Consider the following 27942-nt stretch of genomic DNA (forward strand, 5'->3'; position numbering starts at 1 on the left):
TGGGCTCACAGCATCTCCATCTGTATTGTGAAGAGCTGCCACAACAACACACAGGCTCAAAACTGCTTCAGTCTTCAGTGTCTCCTCTCTCTACGATGGCATCCTCATTTCTAACTGCTTCATAAGAAGTGCACAGCTTTAGAAAGCAATTTCCAAGCACATATTGCATTCAAGACATTTTTAAGCGACAATTCAGTGATAGTACTCTTCTCCTTTAGCCTCACATACCCCAGTAAGGCATGCATCCTGACTGCCAAAGATCTCTGCAAGCACTGAGGAATTCTAAGTAGCTGTGCATCAGAGATCCATCACCTCCTCGCTGCCACACTGTCATTTGCCACGCTCGCTTTGGGAAATTATTCTCAGGCTGTATTGTGAGTGTTCAGTATCTTCCATAATGGCTGAGAGTTGTGTCTGTGCTCCATGTGAAAGGTAGAAGAACACTGGACATCATTTTTTCATGAGCATCAAATTCACACACACACATTTCATAGGAACGTCTTCTTTCTACTGACCCCACATTTTATTCACTACCACTGTATACTATGAATTTTCTAGTAGTTAATGCCAAAATAAGTCAAATTTGACACGGAATTGAATTATTAAAGGCTTAATCTATGATGTGTCTTCAGTGACCAGCTCCAAACGTCTATATCCCAGCCTGGACAGTGGTCATGGACCCAGGCTTTGATTTTTATTAAGCATGAAACACAATCAGTGAGCAGATACACCAAACCAATGTACATCCGAGCCAAACACATGCAGGGTTTCCTGCAAAAAAGGTGAAACCTTGCCATTTTTTTTTGTAATTTTTTGTTCTTTTCTGCCAAATTTTCTTTCTATATACTGAGTATTCACTTACTCACAAAAATAGGCTCAGCCCTTTCATATGAAGACATATGAAGAATGTTTTTTGTATAACTTGTTACTTTTAACTTTTATCTTGTGTTTATGCAATTTATCATTCTTTGTCCTCCCTGTGTGGGATAACAGGCACCCAACTGGGGAAAAAAGCTTCTAGACTGAGTGTGGTCCACAGCTGGTAATTTTGGTAATGGTTGTTTTTCCTGGGAAACCTTTTTTTGCCCCACAAAAGAAAAACCCCAATAAGGCGTCATTCTGCATCATTCCTGTCATTCCTGTCATATCATTCCTCAACCTCTGATCATTTGAAAGATGTAAGCAGCCTAACGTTAGCCACATAGCATGTACATATATCCAGAATTCTCTTGGTTGGTGGTTTGACACATTCAGAATCATCACTGCTTTTGCCAGTGTTGTTAGCAGGTGGCTCACTTTGTGCATGTGATTGTAAGATTTATACTTTAAAGGCTCATTATTACGGCTTTGTATTTCTATGTAGAGCAGGAACAGTGTTAACAATGTCACTTAAAACATTCTTTCTCAGTCCTGGAACTCAAAACACTTTCTGTTGCCCCCCCCTGAAAGATATATTCAAATTCAAATTAAATTAATTTCATAAACGTTCCACATTTAGTTGACTGGAAACTCTTTGGTCGGGGGCAGCCCTGCTTGGAACTTAACATAACATTATTACACGGGAGTGAGTGACCACAACAATCGTGTGTTTGGCCCTGGCAAAATGATAGCAAGCAGCAAAAATATCCAGCAGCACGTCAGTTTCTGGCTCGGTGCTTCACAGTGTGAAAAACAAAGGCAAACATACATATACATTTATGGCAGTGATATCAGACAGCTAACCACACATTCATCTAAATTCAGATCTCTGCATACAGAGGGAAATACGACATACGGTACTATTCACCTCACAGAGCCAACTAACAACCGACTTGACCAAACCCTCTACTCCAAATGCAATAAATACACCAATTAAAGATAAAAAAAAATAAAGCATGCTCTTTTTATTGCCTTATTATATGGCCTAATAATGGTAATATTGAACATATGTCTTTCGTTTCAAAGGGTGAACTTTCAGTGGTGATTTCCAGTGTAGTGAAACAGACTCAAATTCCTTGTTCCTTCATGTTCAAGTTCCTTCATATAAAGACAGAAACATTCTCAGTGGTGGCAGCAGGGGAGTTCTCTTGGTTTTAGCGTTAAGTAAAACCAACAAATATACTCTAGAAAGAGACAAAAGGAAAAGAACATGACACAACAGTGTGGGTGAATTCCTCTGTGTGACTAAAAATAGAACATCTGTTTCCCATAGTTCCCCTAAACCAATGCATGGCAGCCTATAGGCCAAGACTTTCTTTTAGAAATGATCTATGTCAGCGAGTGTCATTCTGTGTGGGACTTGTTACCCGCAGGCAGTCCTTGAGCTTCATTCCGCACCCCACTGCGGCTGGATTTCAGTTGAATGACCTACGACCTCTTCATATAGAGGCCCATGGGAGAATGACAAAGAGCATGGCTGACCAGCTGTCCCTCGAAACTAGCACTGACGTGTCTGTCAGCAAGCACTTGTTCAACTTGTAGATCAGAGATTAATGCTTTCACAGGGGATAGAGAGTGCAATTATTTTTACACTGCAGCTCTGAGGCAAACTTGTTTTATTTCCTGCTATTCTTGTTCTCTCATGCCCGGTTCATTACGCCTAAACAACTAATAAACTTATCTCTAAATCAAATACTGCCCAACATGAAGGGCTGACACATTATTTCCCAATCCGTGTAGCTTTCCTTTTCATCATCCCTTAAAAAAAATCCTCTTCAGAGAGCCTGGCTGTTTGTCTAAGCTGCTGTTTGTCAAATGTCCAGTAAACCCATTAAATATTTCTTAAAGCACGGCTGATGTCATTTTTTCTACACATATTTTTTTCCTCTCTTTACAATCACTGATGAGTCCCAGGCCACAGCTACTCACAGAGGCTGGAGGCCACTCTACTCCAGCAGGCAGACATCGTAAAAAACGTGTCCTTCTTGAACTACATATGCTCAAACATAACTACTGCAGTAAAATGCAGAGCATTTGCAAAGTGTGTGCTCATGTTTATAAAAACAAGTTCATTTCACATGTGCAAAACGGCTCCTCCAAAAACTGAAACTGAAACTCATCCTTATTGCTTTTGAAACGTCGAGTAAAAGCTGAATTTGTCTTCTTTCTGGTGGCTCTGTTGGGTTCCCTCCCACAGCTGTTTCCAATACTGTTTGCTGACAGTGAGGACAACACAAAGAAAGTCTAAGTGAGGTTTCCTTTACAGTAATGGAAGGCAAATTTTCATTTTGTACTGTGCACAATGAAAACAAAAAATTGTCTGATGAATGCGTGACACATCCACCTAGTGTGGTGGTGTTATGACAGTCAATGAGTAAGCACACTTCACCTAGAGTGACCTATGAACTTAAAAAAAACCCGCATCGCCTCGGCAGAGAAGCGTAATTATACCTCAGCTGCTCCATCCTTCTTGTTTTGACCTATATAGTGAGTGCAGATAAAGTGCAGCGAACACAGCGGCTGACATTTCCACACTTCAGTCAAATGTGTGTAAATGTTCAACACATTTGGGAATTTACACTGTACAAACACATTTTGAGATTTGAGTGCCATTGCCATTGTTGAATATACACTATTAATTACCCAGGTACACACACAGACAAGTATGTGGGACAACAGCACATGTGTCACACATGCTTGTCTATGCATACACTTCAATACGACACAAGTATATAGCAAACCTAAAGCTATAAATAATACAACACTGCACAGGAGATCTCAAGCCCAGTGTGTGAAGTACCTTTTACCTACTTGTGACATCCAATTCACCCTGTGAATTTTTTTGTTCCCCATTTGACACAGTGACGTAAAGGGAGTGGGTGTTTATGAGAGAGGGCCCACATCTCATAACCCTTTCCACTTTAAACTAAAACCACATGCTGCACAAATATGTAAACTGTAGCATGAAACTGTATTTTCGCTCCATTAAACAAAACTCTGAGGAGTTTTTGATCACAACTGGCGCTTTATCATTTGTATGTTGTGTTCTGCCATGAGTGCACGAGGATGCACACGCATGACGTAACCCACATTTCAACCAGCTGAAGAATGAATGGAGAAAAATAAACTTTACAATAAGAGCCAGTTGCTGGGGACCATCTTTCTCTCTCCCTCTCACATACAATACAGTGTTTCCTTCAGCCCATAATCACTGACCATTAACTAACAATTAACAGTGTAGATAGAATGTCAGTAGTTTGCTGCTTCCTAAAGTAAATGAGGTGTTGTATATCTGTTTATCTGAATACTAACAGATACATACATCAAAGACTGAGCCTTGAACTCCTTGATACAGTTTCCTGGTTTTTAAAACACTCCATCACTTAGAGCAGCTGTTATTTACCACCTGATGAAAGAGAAGAGTGAGAGGAATTTATACAGAAAAAAAAAAATCTAACTCAAGTGTCTGTCTCTCTACTTCTAAGTATCTTCCTCACTTAAACTCTTCCTTTCTATTTTTCTGTCTCTGTCTCCTTCTCTGACACTGGTCATAAATCAACAGTTACATAAACTGTCTTAAAGCTAGTTTCCACCAGTGTTACACGAGACTCCCTTAAGTACAAAACAGGATGTTATAGAACCCTGGTTCATATGGTTTAGCTAAACTTGTGTCCAGCAGAATTAAACTGTTTTCAACTTAATAAAGCTTTTTTTTAGACAGATATGGGCATCGACACATCAAAGAGTGTGTGTGGGCTCAGCTGCAGGGAAAAAAAAAAAACTAGGAGGGAGACAAGTCACTTTTTACATGATATAACTGCCTTAAATCAACTGAAACGGTGCAGCTCTGGATTTGCTCCACACATAAACACTTGCAGCAGTTACATTTACACACATCAGGACGTGTGAAACTCTTTCACACACATGCAAAGAATAGACACACACTCAGTGAAAAGCACACAATTAAGTGCAGCTCTGCTTTCACCTGCAACCACAAACACAAACTGCACGCTTACAAACACACCCAACTAAAACCCAGAGGGTGCAGAAGACCTGTGTGCAGAGTTATGGTAATGTCAGTAAAGCACATAAGACACTGGCAGCCTCAGAACTAGTCACCTTCAACAAATGACAATGAATGATTATGTAATTCTGCAAAAATACAAACATTTGCAATGGTTTAGTTCCAAAAAGTCAATCATTAGTTGTCAATTGATGATGATTTCTAGGGGTGTGGCATACCGATGGCATGCAGTGATAGGGCAGTGAGCTCAAAGGCATCAGGAAGTTATCTACCATTTTTTTCAATTTAATTTTATACTGATACTATTACTATTACTGACAATAAAGATATAGACAGGAAATAAGGAGAGAAAGAGGGCATGACTTAACATTGGTACTGAGCAGAAATCAAACGTATCATCAGTTATATTGTGTGTATTTTAACCATTAGCAGTTAATCACTGTGTTTAACCATGGGATTTGTTTTTCAAACAACCCCACACATTACTGATAATGGGCAAAAAAATCTAGTGGTTTCATCTTTATTTTATAACGTGTGCCAAACTTTATGGTTAAACCACCTGCAGCCTTGCCGACTGTGTTGCTTATTTGCTGAAGTGTCGACATTTGCCCAAACTTCATGTACTCCTGTTTTTTATGCAGCACGATGAAAGCAAACATTATTAACTAAAGCTACAGGAAAATGTAGCTCCTTCACATTTCTAGACTTCCAGTGCCTGGTCAGTGGGAAGGTCTAACTCTGAACCAGAGACAGGAAGTGTAATGTTTGCACGTATAAAAACCAAAAAGCTGTTAGTTCTTGCAGGGCAAATGAGTTTGCTGTTGTGATGTTGCCTGATTGTTATGAGGACATTTAAGAGCTCAACCCTGCAGTGTGATACTATCCATCCCAGTTAGAGGTAATACAGTGGTGTAAAAGTAATCAAGGAGCACTCCTTTATAATTTGGAGGTTGAGAAACATACACAGTATCAGTAAAGCACTTTGTGTCTTCAGAGGGAGCATCTGACCCAGAGATAAGGCCACCCCCAGAGAATAAAGCTGGAAAAAACAGCCCAACCTGACCCGGTGTGTGTTCAGTGTAAATGAAAGCTGGAGAACAAAATGAGAAAAAACCATGGTAACCATCTCGCCCCGCTCAGTCATCCCATTACCTCTGCTCTAGTGTGTGTGTGTGTGTGTGTGTGTGTGTGCGCGTGCTGAGCTGTTAGTGTGAAATGAGTCAGTTTGAAGTATAAAATAAAGAATTTACACAAAAGATTTTAGTGACCTGTTCAGTGCTTAGCTCCAGCACCGCTGTGTGTGGTTGTGTGTGCCTCAGGTTTTTTTCACCCATGGTTATCTCACACACACAGGTTTGGCATCACGTACATAATTCTTCTAAGTAACAGTACATTTATAAATCGCTTTCTGACATTTTGACCAAAATCAATGTGCCATCGTGTCAAAAAGCACCAAGATAAAAGCTAAAATACTATGTGTGATCGTCTTTAGCTGCCATCTGCTTCACTCTATGAATTTAGTCTCCAAATATAGACCATACAAGGCTATGAAATTATAAAAAAAATTCTAAATGTACTCATTTAGGATGATATTATATTTGCTCATGTCTTTCATATTGTGGTCTGTAAAATTTGTGCTGGAAAACACTCAACAGTACACACACACTCACACTCACACTCACACACACACTCTGAGACAATCCACTGCTGCAGGATGTCAGATAAAGCTACTGGCTGTACGCTAGAGGTGTGTGTGGCGGTGGCTCTTTAGTCAGAGTAAGTGCTGCCAACATACCCAGTTTAACACACAAACACACAAAAATTAGATAAGAGCACGCTTGTACACGAACACAAAGCATTAGTCTAGCAGATGGACCTGAAATCAAAAGTAGGACATGACATTAGTCTTCTGTCTCTTCACTCAAAATGGCCTCTCGTGGTATTCATGCAGCTCATTTCACAACAGGAAGACACTTCTGAATGATCTACCCTCAGGCTTACAGGACATTTGGAAGGGTTTAACACATACAATAAACACTGAGGGAAGACTAATATATGCTTTCAACTGTAACTTTTAAATGTCAAGATTCATATAACTTAGTAAGCTCCTGTGGTCACTTATGTGTTGCTCTATGAAGACAAACATTTACATTTAGGTCTTAAAAGCAGGAGCATTCACTATTGAAGTCCACTGTATATTTGTCTGATCTTTATCTAACCCAATGCTTTTCACTGATAAAAAAAAAAAAACTTGTATTCAACAGGACCGTGTAAGGTAAGGCACAACAGCCTTTCTCAAAAAACCAAAAAGCAAACCATAAATCTAATCAGAGGAGAAAATGCTAATTGTAGTCAGTAGATATCTGGGAGTATAACACAGTGACAAAGAGCTGTTGCATGCTCTTGGCTCATCTCCACTGTGTTAAGCCGGAGGAGTGAGGCACTGCTGAAGAAGGAATGAGAGGAAGAGATAAAGTCTTATAGCAGATCAGTACTAGAGAAGTAGGGAAAGAGAACTTGTGGCTTACTGAAGGGAGATCCAAACGACTTGTTATCCACATTTCCCATTCTTTCCACCCTATTTGGGGTAAATGTGGGCCGGCATGCCTTTGTTTGAGGAACACAGGGAGTTGGGGGTGTGTGTGAGGGTGGTGTGGTGGTGGGGGGGGTTCTCAAGTTAGACATTTTCCAAGACGGTTCCTAAAAGAATAAAACTCCTTCGGATAAAATACCCTAATCTCAGTCCATTATTGAATTTCTTTAGGGGGAAAAAAAAAAAATCTAAACTGACCTTGAGACCTTAGGAGTTAAATTCTTGCAGCACATACCTCTGAGGCTTTCCCATCCCCTCTGAGGGGGGCAGGTGGCAGCTGCTCTACCCCTCACCCTGCCTCTGACTCTGGCAGACAGAGCCAGCAGCTCCTGCCCACACTACTGCCTCTAACATTAGCAACGCTTTGGGAGGAAAAGCTCCATGTGGAGCTGCTCATCACTTCCAGCTACACAACACATAACACGCTCAGCCCCCATAATGATCACACTCCCCTTCTCCCTCTCCCTCTCTCTCTCTTCTATCATCACTCATTTCCTGCAGGGGGTTTGAAAACAGATCTGGCTGTGTTTGCCGGGAAAGAAAGCAGCTAGTCTTCTTCACACCCGGATCAGAGCTCTCCCTTCAAACCTCAAACATCACGCTACAGCTCTGCAATTATTCTCTCTAAAGTTTATCTAAGTGGGTGGCAAAAAGAATTCCCTGACATTAGCAGAGCCTGATTCACTCTCTGTCTGAGAAATAACCTAAAAGACAACTTCCCTTCTGCACAAGTATGTGACTCAAACACATGAGCTAATATCTGTGGTTTTACCCAGCTTTAACTTGCTGCACGCTCTTCTGGAAGCAACCACTGGCTTCTAAAGCACACAACACTCACACAAAGAGAAAACACAGGAAGCTTACCTCACTTTGTAGCAACGTACAAGCCGTTCAGCAGTCCATCACCCAGCACTTTCTCCCTAGACTAAGTTTGCGGCAGCAGCAGCTGCAGAAGAAGCAACAGGCGAGAATAAAGGAGTGCACCAGAAAGAAACAAAGATGAGAGCAAGAGAGGAGGAGACAGAACAGCGGAGGGGGGGGGGGGGAGGAGGAGGAGAAGAGTACGAGTGAATGAGTGAGACAGAGCTAACGGTGACTGACAGACTCTCAGAGACTCCTAGTTTGAGCAGGAGCAGTTTGTTAAAAGCCCACAAACTAACTCGCTCCCCTGCCTGCCTGCCTCTCCAGCTTGACGTCAGAGCGGTCACATGACCTCAGTCTGGTGTGGAGGGGAAATGAAAGAGGAGGGGAGACAGAAAGAGAGAGGGAGAGAAAGAGAGAGACGCAGAAGCCTGCGTTGCCGTGGTAACAGGCACACTGCGCCGCAATGATTTCAATAGGTCATCTGACACACACACACACAGACACACACACATACACACAGAGAAGCTGGTAAAAACCAAGCTCAGTGTTGCACAGACAGACTCATTTAGACAAGATGAACAGAGTGAAGGAGCTTAGGAAAGAGAAGAAAATTAGAAACTGATAAAGTGGTTCAAGTTTCAAATGTGTGTGTGTTTTTTTTTTTTGCAGTTCACAGAAACAGATGCAATTGACAAAAGGAATTTGCACCAGACAAACTGCACTTTTGAACTTGTGCTCGGGCTCCTTGAATCATAATAAGCACGTTCTGCTCTTTACGCCAAGTTTGTTTATGCTACAATTAACGACCTTTTTGAGGGGAAGTATATAAAGAAAGGGTAGAATTTATTGTATCTTTGAGGTTATTCAGTTTTATTTACGCAGATTAGATAATTTACTGATAAGATATCATACATTTGTGATGATTTGGTTCTAAAGATAGAAGGGCTCATGTGTATCCGGCCAAACGAAACACGACTTCAATATAAATGCATCTTCCTTCAATGCCGCCACTCGCAAGTCCCCAAGAATCCATTACTCCTTTAGGACTCCAGTGATTAATTCAACACGACTAAGAACTATATCTGTATAAAAGAATATGGAGAAAATAAATAAACAAACAAGTTTCAGTGCTTCAGGGAAGAGGGGATTACAGTGGCTCCAGTTTCAATAGCTTTTTCATTTGATTTACATAATACTGTGAGACGAGCTGAAGGGGCAAACCTCAAGATTGGATTTCAAGCACAACACTATGATTAACAGCCAATCAGCAATGACAATTAAATCAACGATGGTGACAATTAACAGTGGGGATACTGGTATGATTACAACTTCATGTCTCATTAGCAGAGTAGAGGCTGGATTGACATATTGTTGTCGCTGTCAGAGCTGATGAGGCACATCAGCCTGACTCTTTCAGGTGGCAGTGTACTACGGTACACTGAAAAACATACAATATTATAACTGATAATCTGAGTCCAGTTAATTTGGGGAGGGGTGCGAGTGTATGCAACAAAGTGAGGGTGTGCAGTGTGGGAAGAAAAAAAAACTATTTCAGGGCCAAGCAGAGACCCTCCTTAACCCCTCCTCCACCAAGCTGTGAGTATGAACAGCTTTGGTCTGATTGCATTCATTTGAATAGCATCTGCTGGCCTGTTGAATGGAGTGCTGTGGGGCCCCAGAGCAGGGTGGGGTAGTGTGGAGGGTGGGGCTGAGGTCAGCCAAATGAAAACCACCCCCCTCTGGGTAAGGGGATGTATGGCTGAGTAAGGGGCGCATGGGCAGAGACACAAGATGAAATATCACACAGGGCAGAGAAAATCGACACAACACAGGGAAAAGTAATTTAATGAAGCCTGCAGCTATAAATATGACTGTAAAGATTCTGCTGGGGAGGAGAGCATCGAAAGCCTCCAGGACAGAGGAGAGCAAAGCACAAAGAGCTCAGATGATGTAAGAAACTGAAATGAGAGTCTGACTGTCAGGTGGGTAAATTGGTGGAGGGATAAATCAGTTAGATTAAAGCCTGAGTCCTGGGATTAGTGGTGATTAAGGTCAATACATGGCCGTTCAGAATAAGTTTTTGAGAAGCACTGTCTACCACGTTCAAAAATTTCCAACCACCTGCATACCTGGCCCCATCACTGTGGAAAGTAGAAATGCTGTTTCAGAAAAACACTAAGATTTGGTACTGCAGACCTTATCTGACATTTTGAAAGATGCATTTCGCTGCTTTTAGACTCTCTGAGCAGCACTTCTGTAGAAGTGTATAACCAGTTTCTGTGTATGTGTGTGTGCCTGTTAGGATGTAGGGTGGGTAACAGGCACTAGAGGGAATTCCTTCCTCCAGAAAAATCAGGAAGCAACAGCATGGGCGGAAGAGAAAACAACTTCTCTTTCCAAGGCAAACTCTTCAGAAGTTGTTCCTTTGGAAAAGGAAACACTCCCCGTACTGTGTCCATGTTAGAAACTCACCATTATTGTCTGCAGCGTGTTACTATAATCAGCTCAGGGTACAGAAAGCCAGGCATGAAACAACAGACTCAAACTCACAAATTCCTAGAATGGTAAATGAACCCAAAACAAGCAAGCCTGGGCAATGACAAATGTATGCTTATGGTTTTGAGAATTGTTGTTGGATGGTGAGACCAACTGAAGGTTGGACGTGTATCAGAGAGCTGTTACATCAACCTCAGCAGCTGGACTGGAGGCATTAGATAACAGCAGATTATAAAATGGATAATCAGCTGCCAGGGAGGGAAGGCCCAGGGCCGTTAACCGTTAAAGGTTTGAGTGTCTTATCTAACAACTCAGTTAACACATACAGGGAACACAGACATGTTGTGATTCCCCTGCAGGTTCACAATTTGTCAAGTTCGTCTAAAATCGGTAGTCAGGTTCCCAGTGAATAACAGTGAATAACAGTAGGTTTGGCTTGCTGTAATAATTCCTGTGATCTTTCCTCTTATTCATACTGACCAAAACATCCCGTCCTTTTTGAAATAAAAGACTGTAGCTTTGGAAGATATCCACTTGATTTGACTAACTTACATTGCTGAAGCCTAATATAAGCTTCAGATAAACATTTGAAAACATTCGTGAAAAGAACAAGGACTTTGGATTTTGTCCGAAATGAAAATTTATCCAACAATGTGCTTTTCTTTAATCAAAGGGATAAAAGACATTTACAAGCAAAATTATTTAATTTATTTGAACACAAAATGTACACAAGGGTTTTATTTATTTCTGCTTTGAGCTGTATTTACTGAGTGTTTCCCACAAGTCGAGAATTTACTTGTGGTGGTATGCGATGCGTGATGTGCACGCAGAGACTCGTGTAGTTTAGAGGGGAAGAGTGCAACCAAGGTTATTTTCTGTAGCTATGATTTACAGATGTCCTCTAAAGGCCTCACCTGCAGACTATTGGTAGACACAAGCTAAGCAGCTCAGTCCATTTAGACACAGAGGATATCGCATCCACAGCACTGGATCCACAGCAGAGTAGAGGGTCCTTTGCTTTGGATCATGTGATTTTTTTTTTTTCAACAGACAACATGAGTTCAGTGCACGGACTGTGTGATCACCGTTGTTGTGCTATCAACCTTTTTGTTGCTCTGGTTGAAATTTGTAGTACTTTTTATTTGCTCACATGCACCAAAATGCATTTTACAGTTCGCACACATCTATTTTTAGCAGCAAATGCGAGTGAAACTCTCACACAGTTGAGCCCTAGTTTTATCCCACATCACTTACATTTAAACAGCTCTAACACGGGATCATTTAATGATCAGTGTGAACAGGAAGAATGATTAGAGAAAGCAAAACCAGTTTCAGTGTTCATCTGGGCACATGATGATTGTTTTAAGACAGACAAAAATTATAAACCTTTCCTACAACAATACAGTAACTTTCTTGAGTGTTGCTATATTTAGTTATGTTTAACTAACTATGTTTAGTTTATGTTGAGAAAATCAGAAGTTGTTTAAGAAGATAATCCTTTGTCGGTCGAAGATGATTTGGCCCTTTATCTGTTGATAATCACCCAGGTTCACACACAGTATCTGTAAGTATGTGGACAACGCAACATGAGTCACAGCTGCTGGTCTATGCATACACTCTGATTAAAAAAACAAAACCAACAAGTACATACCAAATGTAAAGCTACACTTCTTTCTACTAGTAGAATATAAGCAGTGGACGTCACTCCAGGTCAGACTGATACCTCTGAGAAAAGAGAGTGTTTAAGTCATGTTGCCTGGATGCAGGAGGTTACTGGGCGGCGCCTCCTTTAAATGTTTGCATCTGTTCTGTTTCCTGTGCAGATCCTCCTGCACACGGTGAACACTTTGTACGTCACAGAGGCACATGTGCTTCAAGTGACGGCTCTGAAGCTTCTAGTATTTTACTGCTTTTGTGCATTAATACAGACAAGTTCCTCGTAAGGTTGATGCACTATTGCTTCAACCTTATGAGGAACTGTTTGGGTCATAGAGATCAAGAATGTGGTGTTGCACAATTGCGAGCATCACCTTTGTGTAACTGCTAATTACAACACATACAGAATCAGCAGAAACCTGGCCAGCAGACAGGGAAGTGGATTCATGTCCTACACACCAAATGGTTGTGAACGTAACAATGCACTGTCCTGAAAGGGGGAGGAGAGGGAGAGGGAGGGAATGAGACATCCACAGACACCCCCACCACCACAACCAGCAATGTAAATGTGCAGCCATGTGTAAACGTGCATACTGTAGGAAACCCTCTATATGGAAGCTGCACTGAACAACACTACTCCACTAACGGAGTTTACCTCTGACAGTACATACTCCTTTATAACTCAGCAGCTGTAGTCAGAGAGTGTCTCACCAACAGAAGCTGTTCTCATAGCTGTACACAGACGGTTGGTTAATTCACCGCTCGCTGAAATGAGTAGACAAGATTGTTTAAAAACAAATCTCCTCATATGTTACGTAACTGCAGTACATGAGGTGGGCGAGCTGATGCAACTCGCTGAACAGGCTAATCCAATGTGCTACACGGCTTGCCAAAACAAAGAACGAAAGCATCTTGAAGGTCCAGGTTATTGTGCAGAAAAAAAAAACACAGAATGCGATGGCGTACATTAATGAAAAGAAAAACAAGCATCGGTCCATTAAGTGGGCAATTATTTATCATAGGAATAAAAATAATTGAATATTCACATTTTTTAAAGTTTTTTTTTTAAGATTATAATTAATCTGCAGCAATGAAGTAGCTTTACAGAGATGCACTGAATTAACATTAGAGATGGTATTAAAATGATCACTGTGATGGGAAATTACACAATATGCATTTAAGCTGGTGCGACTGTACTAAAACAGTGTCAATTTAGTAAAAATTTAATGAAGTGTGTATTTCTAAGAGTATCTTTTGCACCTCTAACTAACTAATATTCTGTGAATTAGATCTTTGGATCCAAATCTCGGAATAGAACATTTACTACGGTCGTCAACCAAGGTCTGCCCACAGAGAAGAAATTCATCTTCCTAAACTCCTACAATCCGAATTTTATCAAACAGATCAGAAGAAGAAAATCATGAGTTACTGAATGACTCACTATGAGAGAGGGGGTGAGGGAAGGTCAGCTGACAGACACACACTTTCACACAAATCTCATATAAATGCTCCTGTACTTACATGTAATTGCACATTATAACATACGTGTTTTTCCACTTCTTTTTTGTTCCGCCTACCATTTTTTTTTATTACTGTGTGAAACCTTATACAACCTGCTTTGGCAATATTAAACTTGAATGTGGTCATGCCAAAAAAAAAAAAAAAAGAGATAAATTTGAATCCAGCAAGACATATTGCAGATACATTGCCCACTATCCTCCTTCTCTCGCTGCATACTCGCTTTCCACCGCCCATGTTCAACCATCCTGGCTGTATTGAAAGAAAAAGTTGTCAGAGCAGTTGGGCAGATGTAATTTTTTGTGATGACTGTGACATTTTGCATAGAGGAAGTGATTAGCTGAGGTGCTCTGGAAGAAGCCAGGAGGTTGAAAAGCAGGTGAAGCCAGTGAAAAGGCAAATGTACCATTATGTAAACTTAATTCAGCAGAAAAAAATATAATTGTACAGTGGAGGAGATGGTACCAAAAACCTGTCAAAACAACACTTACTCCCATGACTCATTCTATCTGCCTTAATATCATTAAAAATCCAGCAACAGTGGTAATAAAATGGGCTTTGATGACAGTGTGCTGCCCTACAACCTATCCTCTATCTAATTCCCATGTATTAGTAAAGCAGCCACTGTATTTCTCTGACTGTTAGTGTTATGTGCTTGGATAAACGCAGGGAGAATAGTACAATGTTAGCAGAGAGGAGGATAAATGCAGTTCAACCTTCACACAAGGTAGTAACTCAAAGCCGGGAACAGACCTTGCACACAGAGGCTGACAGTCAAAAAGCAGAACATACTGAGTAAATACAGAGGACGACACACTGGACAACAGGAAAACTGGGATTAGAGCAGCATCACTAGGCAACCACCAAGTCTCCAGCCATGCTAGCAGAGGTGATTTCAGCTAAATGCTAAATCAGCATGCTAACATGGGGACTCTCCCTTCGAGTCTGGATGTTTTCTATACAATCAAACAGATCTGACTGGACGACAACGCGGCATACAAACTAGCTCTTTTCTAGAAAACTTGGCCCTAAGAGTCTAAGAGTCAGTTCTGTGAGATGGGCTTCCTGTTTACAAACGATCAGAGATGCACGTACGTCAGCAGAGTATAAAACAAGTTTTATTTTATTTTATAGTTTATATTAAGTTTGATTTCAATTTTGATTCACAGAGTCATTCTGATTTGATTTGGTCCTTGATGATTCAGTTACCACGGATAAATACCAATGCTGCATAAAGCGCTTCTCAGAATTTATCTTTAGACTTCCTCTACAATCAACAAGTGAGAAACAGTGTTGTTTCCCTGGATATGAAACTGTGTTAAATGCAGATTATAGGCTAAATTGTAAACACATTCCCATGTTATTAAAACCGTGGACCAAGGAGTTACTTTCCTTGGCAAATGCAAAATGACTAAAACATGATACATCTACATTTTTTAATGCCTACTTGTGCAAAGCAGTGACATAGGAATCATCCTTATGCATACATTAAAGAATATATGCTATCCCAGCAGATGCTTCAGCTAAGAACAGATATCCACTTATTATCACTCTGAGCACACACAGGACAGAAAGTGTAAGTCTGCTCACTGATTCATCAGCTCTGTTGTGTTGAAAAGACATGAGCCTGATATCTGCAGACAGCTGGCTAGCTAGTGTTAGCTCCCCGACGGGGAGAGACTGAACAAAGTAGGATCCACATGTTGTTCACACGACTTCCACAGCATCACAGAGATATTGTCTCTTCAACACAAACAGAGAGCTCAGATCAGTGTGTAGAGTCTTTTGTCATTGTGTCCTTCTCGAGACTCAGAAAAGCGTCCTTAGTCACAACAGTCCTGTAAAGTTTAGTGGTTCTGTATAGACTGTAACTGATCACAGTTTATAGTACTGTCGTGACTCAGTGCGGTTCATGTGTCCAGCCACATTGCTTTTTAATTTAAAATTTAAAATAACATTTTTGCACATTCTAATGACTCAGTTTCCACAAAGCAGACATTTCACACATACATATACTGCCCTAAATGAACAACGTACAAGTAAACACTGGGTACACAGAACATTTAGCTGTTGCGGGCATACGGGTTAGCAGCTCCCGGATCCAGAACCGTCACGATGGATCCTCATATTAGCACTAGATACACACTACAGTGACCCTGCATCACACCTACCTTTTATCCCTTCTCTCTGTAGTTTAGTTTACTATTCTCACACGTGATGCTGACAGTCCAAATTCTAGTAATAAATATCCAACATGTTCAAAATAATCTTAATGAGCTCCTGAACAAACAACAAACTCTTTCCCCTCAGGAGTGTGTCAGCCCCACCATGACTCTCTCATCTGTCTTGGTCATAATAACTATATTACTGTGCATGACTCAGCCTTTGATGTGTCTATATTTCTTCATAATCTAGAGCGGTGAGAAGAACATTATTTACAGAATGTATTTATTTAATCCAATTTAAAGCTGGGGAGGTGGGCTGTGAAGAAACAGGAAATTGGGGGTGAAAAAAAAAGGACTGTTATACAATCCGCAAAGTGTCTCAAGAGTTACTCAACAGCATTACAACCCACTCCATCCTTGGTGATTCAGGAGCTATAAACAGAAGCCAGAAGAAAAGACTGACGACCAGTCTGTCCCATCTATTGTTCTCTATGGCAGGCAGCAGGCTGGATGCAGAGAGAGGATTAACCAGAGCCCACTGTCTCAGACTCTCTCTTATCAGGGAGCAGCAGGTTGGGAGTCAGAAGCGAGAAAAAGACACATCACCACCTCCCCTATGAGTCATGCTCTGCTCCCCTGCTCACTATTACTGATACACACACATACAGACTCCACACAAGCATCAATAATATTCATACAGAAATAGAGCAGTTGTCTCTGCATATTAATGACTGTCTACTGGCATGGAATGGATGGACAGATGCAGCTCGCCTATCAAATGTCAGACATAACCGCATTCATGGAGTAAGCTCACAGGAGCAGCCGTGGCACTTTTGTTTTTATTGGCCAGGTACTTCCTGTGAGTCACACAGTTCTTTCCAACTTTGGACAAATGAAGTTCAATCGCGAAGACTAACTTCATGCTACGACTATTTATTCCCTCTCTCTCTCTCTCTCTCTCTCTCTCTCTCTCTCTCTCTCTTTCTCTCTATTAAACAAATGAGAATTTGAACCCGAGTCCCAGGTCAATTTTTATTTTGTCAGTCAATTCACAGAAAGGCCATAATCTTGATAAAGGGTGATCCCTTGAAAAAGCTACTAAACTTTTATTTTGTTAAATGAAACATAGAATTATGTTGAAATGCTATATGTCAAACTGTGAACTGGTGAATTGGGTTCAAGTAATCCTATGATAAATCTCTAACAACTGCATAGTAATCATGTTGCTATTACAGATACCTGTTTCCATTTGTTCAGATCCACTTTAAAGCTTGGTTTAACCAGACTTTGGCTGTTAATGCATGTTAACCCCTTAGAACAATGGGAAATATGGTTTTGTCCCGGGTCACTGCAGTAATGAACCTATCAATCTAAAAAGTCGACAGTAGCGTTTTCCATCTCTACCATCTCCACCAGAGCATTTCAATAAATTCTAAAATAACACAAGCACTGTTTACTGTTGTGGATCTGCTAAAAGGGAGAGGCTGTCAGACAGGGTGAGGTAATCTTACTAAACATAATCTTTGTTATATCTAGTCTGATCTAAGGGAGCAACCCAGAGGCCCCTGCAGAACAACCAGGCAGCAGGACAGGAGTCATATCCAAAACAGCTCAAATATAACAACAACAACAACAACAACAACAACAACAATCATTACGTACAGAGATAACAAAAAACAAATGGGTTTGAAAGATTGAAAAGAAAATCTCGAAAAGCATAATTTTGCCAATTAAACAATGAACATCAGACATGGAAAAAACAAAACAAAACAAAAACACACACACAAGAAACTAATCTAGTTGCAATCTAGCTGGCAGACTCTTTCTCAGTCCATACACACACACACGCATATGCCTAATCCCTAACCCTCAGCCATAAACGCTGTCCCTAAATGTGGCTTGTAAAAGAAAGACACACACATGCAACATATCTGAGGACATAAAACTCTAATGGCATTCTAACACCGACAATGCAGAGATCAAAACGTCTTCTGTGGCTCATTTTGCAACAGCTACCAGACACTGCTTCAATTACTGTGAAGAAACCATTTCTTCAAAGGAATAGTTTAACATTTTAGCAAACACACTTGTTAGTTTTCTTGCCAATAATTAGATGAGAAAATGAGAGATACCACTCTCAAGTTTCTACACTAAATATGATGCTAGAGCCAGCTAGCAGTTAGCTTAGCTTAGAATAAAGACTGGAAACAGTGGCCAACTACTAGCTTCAGCAGTAGAAAACAACAAATCATGGTTTTACAGGCAACTAATTACAGACATAATACATCCCTGTTTCCCCTATTTTAATAAAACTCTTAGATAAGTGGTTTTCATCTTCAAGAAGTTCAGAGGTTTCACTGACACCAAGTGACCTGAAGTGCCAGAGAGTGAGGCTCAGTTGCAGTCGGCCCTTGTTACAAAGCAGTGGGCCTCTTAAGTGGACAAGCTGCAGCTGTCCCTTAGTCTGAAAGCCCCGCAGGCCTGTGTGTGTGTGTCTGTGTCTGTGTCTGTGTGTCTGTGTGAGTGGCTGACAAGTTGAAGTTAGCATATGTGTATTAAAGACCAAAGGATGTCCAGGCCATTTCATTTTATCTCTTTTAATGTTAGTTACACGCACACATACATATTTGTCCTTGACTTCAGAGCAAGTGTGTGTGTGTGAGTGTATGTGTGACTGTGTGTAATGGCCTGTGTTTGGAGGGATTTGAGGGCCTGGGAACTGTGTGGAAATCACACTGGGCTTCCTCTGGCTCATCTCAGAGTCATGGGAAACAACACTGACCAAAAACAACAGGGCTTGTGCACGAAACACACTTGACCACCCAACATTTTATTGTTTAAACTGGAAAAAAAAAAACCACACACCGCCTTCAGCCAGAGATGAAAGGAGAGAGCAGCATGTCCTACACTGATCGATGGCAAAATCAGACTGTCAGTGATTATGACGGTATAATTTCAACACTGACAAACTACGATAAAATAATCAACAAAAGACATCATTAAACTACAGTTTGCTCCCATTAACTAAAACGATCTTTTAGTGTTTTCCCAGAACAAAATGTTATTATTTAAAAAATTGTGTTACTTTATTATAAAAGGGAGAAAATAACAAAACATTAAATCCCTAGACCAGCTCCACATGGGTTAAGTGGAAACATTCCCACTCTAACTCAACACACTCTTCTCTGACTTTGTTAAAGTGATGATGTTATTTTTATTAAAAACATGTTTCTGTACCACTATTATATTTGTAATATTGTAATGGAGTAAGAAGTTTGTAGCAACACAACAAGCGAGCAGTCTGTCCGTCCTACCTGCCCCAGTGGTTTCTGCGTCCACAGAAAACACACAATAAGGCTGTCGGTCTGTCCAGGGTCACTTTCTGAAGACTACATTTCAGAATACATTGAGCAAATAGATGAAAACACTGATTTAAATCTTTTTTGTGCATACCTTTATCGTCTTCGTCTGGGTTCACGGGGTCAATTTCTGCCTTTCAGGCTGCGCACCCAGTCAGATCTGTAAAAACAAAAGGAACATGGTTCAATTAGTTAAATAAAACTAAGAGTCTATAGCCATGCTAATGCTGTATCTCTGTGAGGTTGTACTTGGGCGCAGTGGTGCTTTGAGCCAAATGTTAAAGTCAGCATGCTAAGGGTCAGGTTATGCTTGAAAAAAAAAATTAATTTGGACCTGTTGTCCAGACAGTGCACATTTTCAGACGGTTTCTCCTGGAAAGAATGAGGAAAGCACCCATTGTGTTGCACTTGGTATTTGTGAAAGGTGACACAAATTACTTTTTTTTAATCTTTGCATAGCTGGTCAGTGACTGCATGAACTGGATGTGAATGTTAGACTGATGAGTCTGAAAAGTTACAGAAACTGCAACTTTCTTAACTGTAACTTTCCTTTTGTTTATCTGCATTATAACCTAATTATCCAAGAATTGCTGAAATGAACCATGAACCTTGAGTCCTCTATATTTAGGTTATAGTCGGGGAGAGAGTTGGAAAAATCCCAAAGTTCAAATCTCATTTTAGGCCTAAACAGTTCCCTCTAAAATTGCAGAAAGTACAGAACAGCTGAGTGACTTTTGTGCCAAAAACACACCTGTGCTATTCAAACCGATGAGTGACAAATAAAACATATGGATGAGGGCCTCATGTGTGAGCAAAATGTATTGTTGAACATCTACATAATATATATAGTGTGATACACATTTAGAGATTTAGACTGAATAACTACAATCCAAAAAGTATAGTTCTTTTGATCAAAAAAATTAAAAAAGCTATACTTTTTGTGGCTAGCAGTTGGTTAGAATATTAAAAGTTCATGGTTAACGGTGTTGTTGAGTGACAAAAATTAAAAAGTTTCGCAAAAAACAGAATTAAAAACTCAGGATTAAAAAAAAAATAGGCATTTGTTTTGTGAAGGTGCCACAGAATTATAAGAAAAATGTCTACTGTAATGGCCATAATGTGCAATGAACAGTGAACGGAGGCTGACAAAATGACAATGGTTCATCTGTTGCAGAATGGGGAATTTCAGTTCATTACTGTGCTTTTTACCACAGAGCTGAGTCATTTCACAATAATTATCCTTCAATTCTTGGTATTATATTTAAATACCAAGCTACATGACCTGCTCTTTGCAAACATGAAGTGTTTTTCTCAGCTTTGACAGTACGAGCCAGTGCCATTAAAGCTTTTTCCTGCTGGGTGCCAGGAGGAGGGGAAAGTACTAGGAAAGCTACCTTCGGTGTTGCAGCGGATGAGGAACCGAGCAGCTCCTGAGGTTCCTGTCCTCTCACTTCCCCAAGCTCTCTCAAATAACACAACTCTTGCAGAGCACAGCTTGATAACCACAAACTCTGCAGGCAAACTGACAACTCTGTGTGTGCGTGTGTGAGAGGATGTTTCTGTGTGCGTAAGTGTAACACCGCCACCATACAACCATTTTGCTTAGCTGTAATAGGGATGGAAAAATTATTTGCAAGACAGATTTTCTCTCAGACACACACACACACACATACGCCACACTTTTTTTTTCATCCAGAAAAATGACAGAAGAATGAGTCAATAATTTGTCAACACAGAGCTGTAAAATGTAAAAATGGATGCACAAAGCACTGATCCAGTCTAATAAATCTGTGCTGTCGCTGAATCTAACCTCATTAAAAGAATCCAGTGTTGGCCAGATGCAACCACATTAACATATAAGATAAAAAGCATGTTGGTGTATGTTTGCACTTACAGTTAAGAAACAAGTAGTTACACCCTCGTGTAACCTTACACATAGAGGAATGAGCCCAATTAGTTCCACACAACGAGGTACACAGCTGTAGTTTACAGCTATTTTAACTTGAAACTGAACAATATGGACACATTTCATATCAACAGCTTCAGATATGATTGTTGTCACTCACCATGTAAAAATGTGGTGATACTGTTTGAGCTAAAACTGTTAGTTTAAAGGAATAGTTTGATATTTTGCTACATGCTGTTTGACTGATGACACCCTGTCTGTATGTTAAACATGTAGCTACAGTCAGCAGCCGGTTAGCTTAGCACAAAGACTCAAAACAGAGGGAAACAGCTAGCTTCTGCCCAAAGGGAGCAAAGTCAGTGAAAATGTTGCACTATTCCTTTATGGCTTAAACCCACCATTCAGAGTGAAGTTGTTCTAAACTACTGTAGGTGATCTTCCCCAGGGAAGACAGAAGTCCCATTAATATCACTGCTACTTCTGTTAGTGCTAGAAGAAGCAGATACTGTAGATTACTAAATCGAACTCGATGAAGATGAACTCCATCTATGAGACTCCTGAAAACGATCGGCTGCACCAGAGTTGATTTAGGTTAATCATAGCAGGGGGATGAACACCAGTCAATTACTGTGTGTTTCATATTTACAGCAAAGTGTCCTGTACTTTGACCAAGACTGGGTGAACACCTTTTGTAGCCACTGTACTGTATCTGAAGGGAAAGCACTGACTCTCTGGTATGACACGCACACATTCCATGTTTCTGATGGTGTTTATTTCAACGAGATATTTGTTTGTCTTTGTATCGCAGCTCCCCTCATTCATAGCAGCCACCAGCTGGGCTGCATAGTCACTGGTTGTGAGTGAGATTGTACCATGTGAAAAAGTGACATCAGTGCATAGCCTCTTTAAGAAGGGGAGGAGTGAAACATTCATTTGAAACAGAGTTTGAAATGTTTATTTGCTGAAAGTGTAAAACAATGCAGCACCATCCATTCTTTGAGAAGAGCCCTGTGAACGGGTAACAACTCCAAGTATAACTCCAAACACTGCAGACGTAACTCTCCCAGAATAGTTACTCAGTGGGAAGGTTTTGCACTTTGAAAGATAAATACACACACATTTTATCACGTAATAACAAACACTTTTTAGTGTTGGGTAATTATATTAGGGAGCCTCTCATAAATATCTTACAGTTGGCTTGCTGATGTGGGAGCAAACACTTCTCTTGTCTCTTTGCTGACAAAATGCTTGTTTTTCTGTAATAAATTTAACTTCAGCACCTCGCAACTGAACATTAAGGAGAGGGACTGCTGCTTGAGAAAAATCTAGGATTTGTGTTGTGGAAAATAGCCCATCCATCAAAATACATTCCAACAACAATTCCCTCAATCAACTGATTATTTCCCTTGGTTATTTGAGAAGTGATTTGGCTCGGTGCAATTTTTATAGTCCCAGGACTGAAAGCAGTTTATGCAAATTCACGCTCTCACTCTCACTTGCTCACAGACACACACACACACAAACATGTGCAGGCACTACAGATTGTCCTGGGCTTGAGCATATTTCACACAACATTTGTGAAACTACACAAACACAAATGACATAGATGCTGACCTGACCGACGACCGTATATGGAACGCAGCTTCTGGCTCAATTGCAAAATTACTACATAACTTTGATGTTAGTCTAAAAAAGAGGAAAGAGCTAAAACAGAACTAAAAATAGAACTCTTTTTTTTGGTTGTTAGTTTAGAACAACTAAAAACCATGCTTTCGTTTTCAAGAAATCATTTTCACTGCCATTACATTACCTCAGAGCAATTAAAGCAGAGTCTGAGGGAAGTAAATAGTATTAATAAGAGGTTATTATTCTAATCAGTGTTATGATGTCATCTCTAATGGCAGCGAATACATGTGATAAAAATATGTGAGCATATTTGGGCTGCAAGAACATTAAAATTTTAACCATCCTCCTAACAGTGCAGTGTTTTCATTTTTTCCTTATGTGTGTGTGTGTATATATATATATATACACACACACACACACAGATGATGTCATTGTTCACTTGCTAAAAATCTCTAAGGGAGTGGTCAGTTCCCTCGTGGAGACACATGGGCTCTGCTTAGATGAGAGAAACAAAAAGGAAATATATGTACTGTGATACAAAGAAAAGCAGAGAGTTTGGAAATCTGAGGTTGTCTCTGAACAAAATGTGACAACAGGGAGACCTCAGCCTTTTCACTGATGCCATGGCAACATGTTCCATGCATAAGGCAGGTAAGAAAAAAGCAGCTAGAATCAGGTGTAAAAAAAAAAAACTAGAACAATATTCAGCTCCAAGAGAGCGATCAAGGATCAAAAAGCAAAAAGAGTGCATGCGTGTGTATTCATGCAAAACATCAATTACCAGCAGCAGTGTCAAAATGAGCAGGAAGACTGTGTAATTCAAAGGATTAACATTTTATTAGCTGCAAGCTCCTGGGCTCTATTTCTGTTACATTCATGAGGATAAAAAACTCTTATAAATGACCAAACACCACTGACACCGATAGTTCAACAAGAAAATTAAACATTATTTAGCAATGACCTGCTACCACAGAGCTGTGCTCTTTCAATATTTCCTTTTGACAGAGAAATGTTTCACTGTGCCTTTCTGATCGTATGGAAAACCACCTGAGTCGTGCCTCCATCCCAGACTCTGATCACGGTAGCTCACATTGTGGTACGGTGCAGGGATCCCAGCTGTATGAAAATGAGCGACATGAGTGGCACACTTTATGAAAATTGATCGAAAAATGTTCACCACGAAAGCAAATCGCCACCGCCCCACCAACGCAGCGACCAGCAGCTCTTACTCTGCAAACAAAGAGGACTGGATTCCACACTGGTCTCTGTTTTGGACAGATATTATACACTATTGTGTGAGAGAGCCTGACCCACATATTCCAGCTCTAAGACTCATAATGAGGTGCTGTACTAAATGTGAGCATTGAAACATGAGCGGCTTGTAAGCGGAGTCAAACTTTCTTCTCATAATCTCTCTTTTTTAAATATAGCACTCTCGCTCTCTTTCAGCTGTTACTGAGGTCTTTGATTGTCTTTAAATAAATGTACCTGCTCAAACAGGTGTCACATACACACTGGCCCTGCATCCCAAGATGTGGGGGGTACAATAAATTAATATGGAGTACAATCTGCAAAAATAAAGGTAGAGAACGGGTCTTCTTGTCACAGAGGAAACGGCCAGAATGAAAGATTTTCACTGCGCTAAAATAAAAATCTCAGGGATAGATATACACTGAAATGGCACCAGGTATTAAAAACAACAGAACGCACTGGGAGAAAAACAGAGAAAGACGTAACAATGTATTGCTAATCTCCTAGGACACCAGCCCAGGCAGTGTGGGTGTCTGGACGAGACACGCTTGCTCACTCATTCGCTCATCTGCTCAATAAAACTGGGCTGTGGCGGCAACGAGTTGTCGTCCTACCATGTATACTCCCACATGTAACCCCTTCTCTTATTCACTCTTTCTCTCGTGCTCCCCTACTTGCGGCAGACCAGCTGTCACGGTTTCCTGCCCACTCATTACCATTCCTCTCTCATAGAACTGTCGCTCCAGGAAGCTTTCATCCTACCTCTCCTCTACTGCACACTGGGTGGCAAACTGGAACATTACATAAAGAGAATGTGGGCCCACCTCGTGTGTGTGTGTGTGTGTGTGTACATTTACTGTGTGTGTATTCACCTGCATTCATTTAAAAGGTTTGTGAAAGCAATATGTCAATGATGTTATAAATGTGGCTTTAAAATAACAAACTGTTAAAAACAGAAAGGTCGAAAGTGGCTATCAGTGAGTTTTGTGTATTGTATTCTTTCATTAGTTCTGTTTTATAGCAGAGGGCTTGTAGAAGATTTCCTGAAGTGTTATTTATTAATAAATAAATAAAGGTTATTCATTTATATGATTCAATTTTTGTAATCGTTCTTGATCTAAAAATGTTTTTATGCAGTCTGCAAGAGCCCGAAAATGACTTCTTCTAAAACAGCCTCAGTAATATCGGCAAATGCATGTTTCACAATCCACAAGATTTGTGGCAATCTGTGAATTATTGTGTTCACAAATGCATTTTCCTATCCTATGGATTTATCAGATTCCACATTAGCAAACTGTCATACACGTTAGTAATTCTTGTTTTTATTTGTGGATTAGAATAAATATAAAACACAGTTTTGTTAATACTTTTTCTCCATATCATTTGTGTTTTATGCTGATCTGTCTGCATTTTTTTTATGCCCACGTTTTCACACTCACAACAATGATTTTCTCATACTCCAAATGCCAAATCTCACTAAAGTAAATGTTTCCTGATGACTTTACCACCAACTAGGAATTTGTACTAACAGGGTTGATTCTATGTGCCTAAAAATCCCTGTGAAGTCGGTTATATACCCCAGGTTTTCACACTCATCTGACAGTGACAGGCGTTCCAGCCACCATAGCATTCTCACATAGTGGGAAAGCCCTGTGCTAATTCCGGGCATCCCCCGTGGACTCTTGGCCAGCCAGGGTGTGAAGCCAAAGCCTGTCAGCGAAGCTCAACAACTCCTCTCAGCTCTCCAAACACAACTCTGCAGCAACTCTGATGCTACCACTTCTGACAATCTGTCTGGCCCTGGTGGAGGGGTGTCACTGTGTAGCTGGTGAGGTAATGGAGTGTGCGGGTTAAAGGCGTCAGAGTGCACACAATTTTTAGCACTTCTGATTAAAAATGCACACTTGTCAGTATCTGTCTGCCTCCACCTGTGTGCCTGCCTGTCTACAGTGCCGTGTGTCTTCCTTTGGTCTCGGTTCTTGGTTTATATTTGTAATCACGTCTACATATCCTGCATGCATTCTGTTTCTTCTCCACCCTGTATGAATCCGTCTCAGTCTATGTATGGCAATGAGAGCCCAGAGTGAAGTTTAGCAGCTGTTGTACGAGATCACACACACTTCATGTTAGCAACAACAAGTAAAAACAACCACCGCTGCTGTTTACTTCTGTGCATGTGACTTCTTCAAGTTCCAAAGCTGCCTTTAGAAAGATAAATACAAAATTTATGTCTTCATTTTCTTCTTCCAAGGTTTCATTAAAGCTACAACAGCTGAAGGTAAGGGTCGGTTTATGGTCTCTCAGAACTAGTCCATAAGACGTGCTGACCGACCTTGTTGGAAATCAAAAGTTTTTATACTTGTTCCCAGTGGTCACAGCGGGAGGCACAGTGGAAAGCCAGCCGTCACAGAGAGCTGGGAGACATGATATCATTTAAAAAACGGGGACAATGGTACACATTCTCAGACAGTCTCCCCAGGAAGACATTCATGGTGTTGCACTTAGCTGTTCACATTAAAAGTGACAGAAATAGTTGTGTAACAAATGAAAAAAAATAAAGCCAGAGAGAGAGAGAGAGAGAGAGAGAGAGAGAGAGGTACAACGCCTGTCCTCCGTCTCACCTCTGCACAGCTGCCTAATCATGGCATGAAGTGGGTCTGTACTTCAGACTGGTGGGTTTCGGGAAACTTACAGTAATAGCTGGACGCAGACACCCCCTATATGACAGTATACGACCATCTGACATGCTAATCGGACAGATTATACATACCACTCTGACAATTACATGTAGTATGAAGAAAACTATAGAAGTGAATATAATAGAGGAAGATTTAGCCCCGGTGCGGAGACAAACAACTTGTCGACAGTCTATAGCTAAACATTCATCTTTTAATGTGAAACCCACACTATGTTTGAGAAGTTTGAAGCCACATAAGCAGGAAGCAAAATGACACACACACACACAGATCACTCTGAAATGCCACAGCTGATACTCATTAAGACAGTTCATACATGGACGCACTGTGGTGGGCAGATGTTCCACACTGACTTCGAGCACCTGGGTGATGTTGAAAGACCAAAAAGACTTCAGTAGGTCTATTTGCATTAGGGAACATGCCAAGTGTTTCTTTGGACACTGGGGCCCATTTCACAAAGGCGATTTGCCAGCACAGCTTATACACAGATCACAAATGGCGCCAACATCCTGTTTCACAACTGACTGTCGCTTGCAAATCGCAGATTAATTAGTGAGTCCTACAGTTCTCTCACATGCCCGAGCACAGGTCACAAATATGGTGTTTCTGTTGATTAGCTCAATGTGTTAAAATTAATGTGAGAGAAATGCTCTCGTGTTGCAAGCTGCAGCTTACAGAACGCAAAAACTGGACCTGAATGTGACGTCTTTGTCAGATCGTTATATCAAAGTTCTGTATGTAAGCCTTCATTTGCCAGTTCTGAGGACTCATTAAGCTTGCAATAGCTGATTTTCTGGCTAGTTGGTGGCAGAAGAAACAAGCTGTAATGGTTGGTTTGCGGTCTCTCAGAACTAGTTCATAAGCTGTGCT

The 27942-nt window shown here is 40.6% G+C and overlaps 1 protein-coding gene across 4 annotated transcripts in view; it reads right to left on the minus strand.

Moving 5' to 3' along the window:
- The window catches only part of LOC121185882 (neurocalcin-delta A), a 62831-nt gene that overhangs the window by 26440 nt on the left and 8449 nt on the right, over positions 1–27942 (minus strand). For 2 of the 4 annotated variants that reach the window (XM_041044373.1, XM_041044375.1), the window contains one exon: positions 19688–19753. The gene's annotated coding sequence lies outside the window, so the exon portion shown is untranslated. Of the gene's footprint in view, positions 1–7470; positions 7585–8399; positions 8683–19687; positions 19754–27942 lie in introns of those variants that run through there. The other 2 variants (XM_041044374.1, XM_041044376.1) reach the window with 2 other exon arrangements.

The sequence above is a fragment of the Toxotes jaculatrix genome, chromosome 8 (genome assembly GCF_017976425.1).
Source record: "Toxotes jaculatrix isolate fToxJac2 chromosome 8, fToxJac2.pri, whole genome shotgun sequence".
NCBI lineage: Eukaryota > Metazoa > Chordata > Actinopteri > Toxotidae > Toxotes > Toxotes jaculatrix.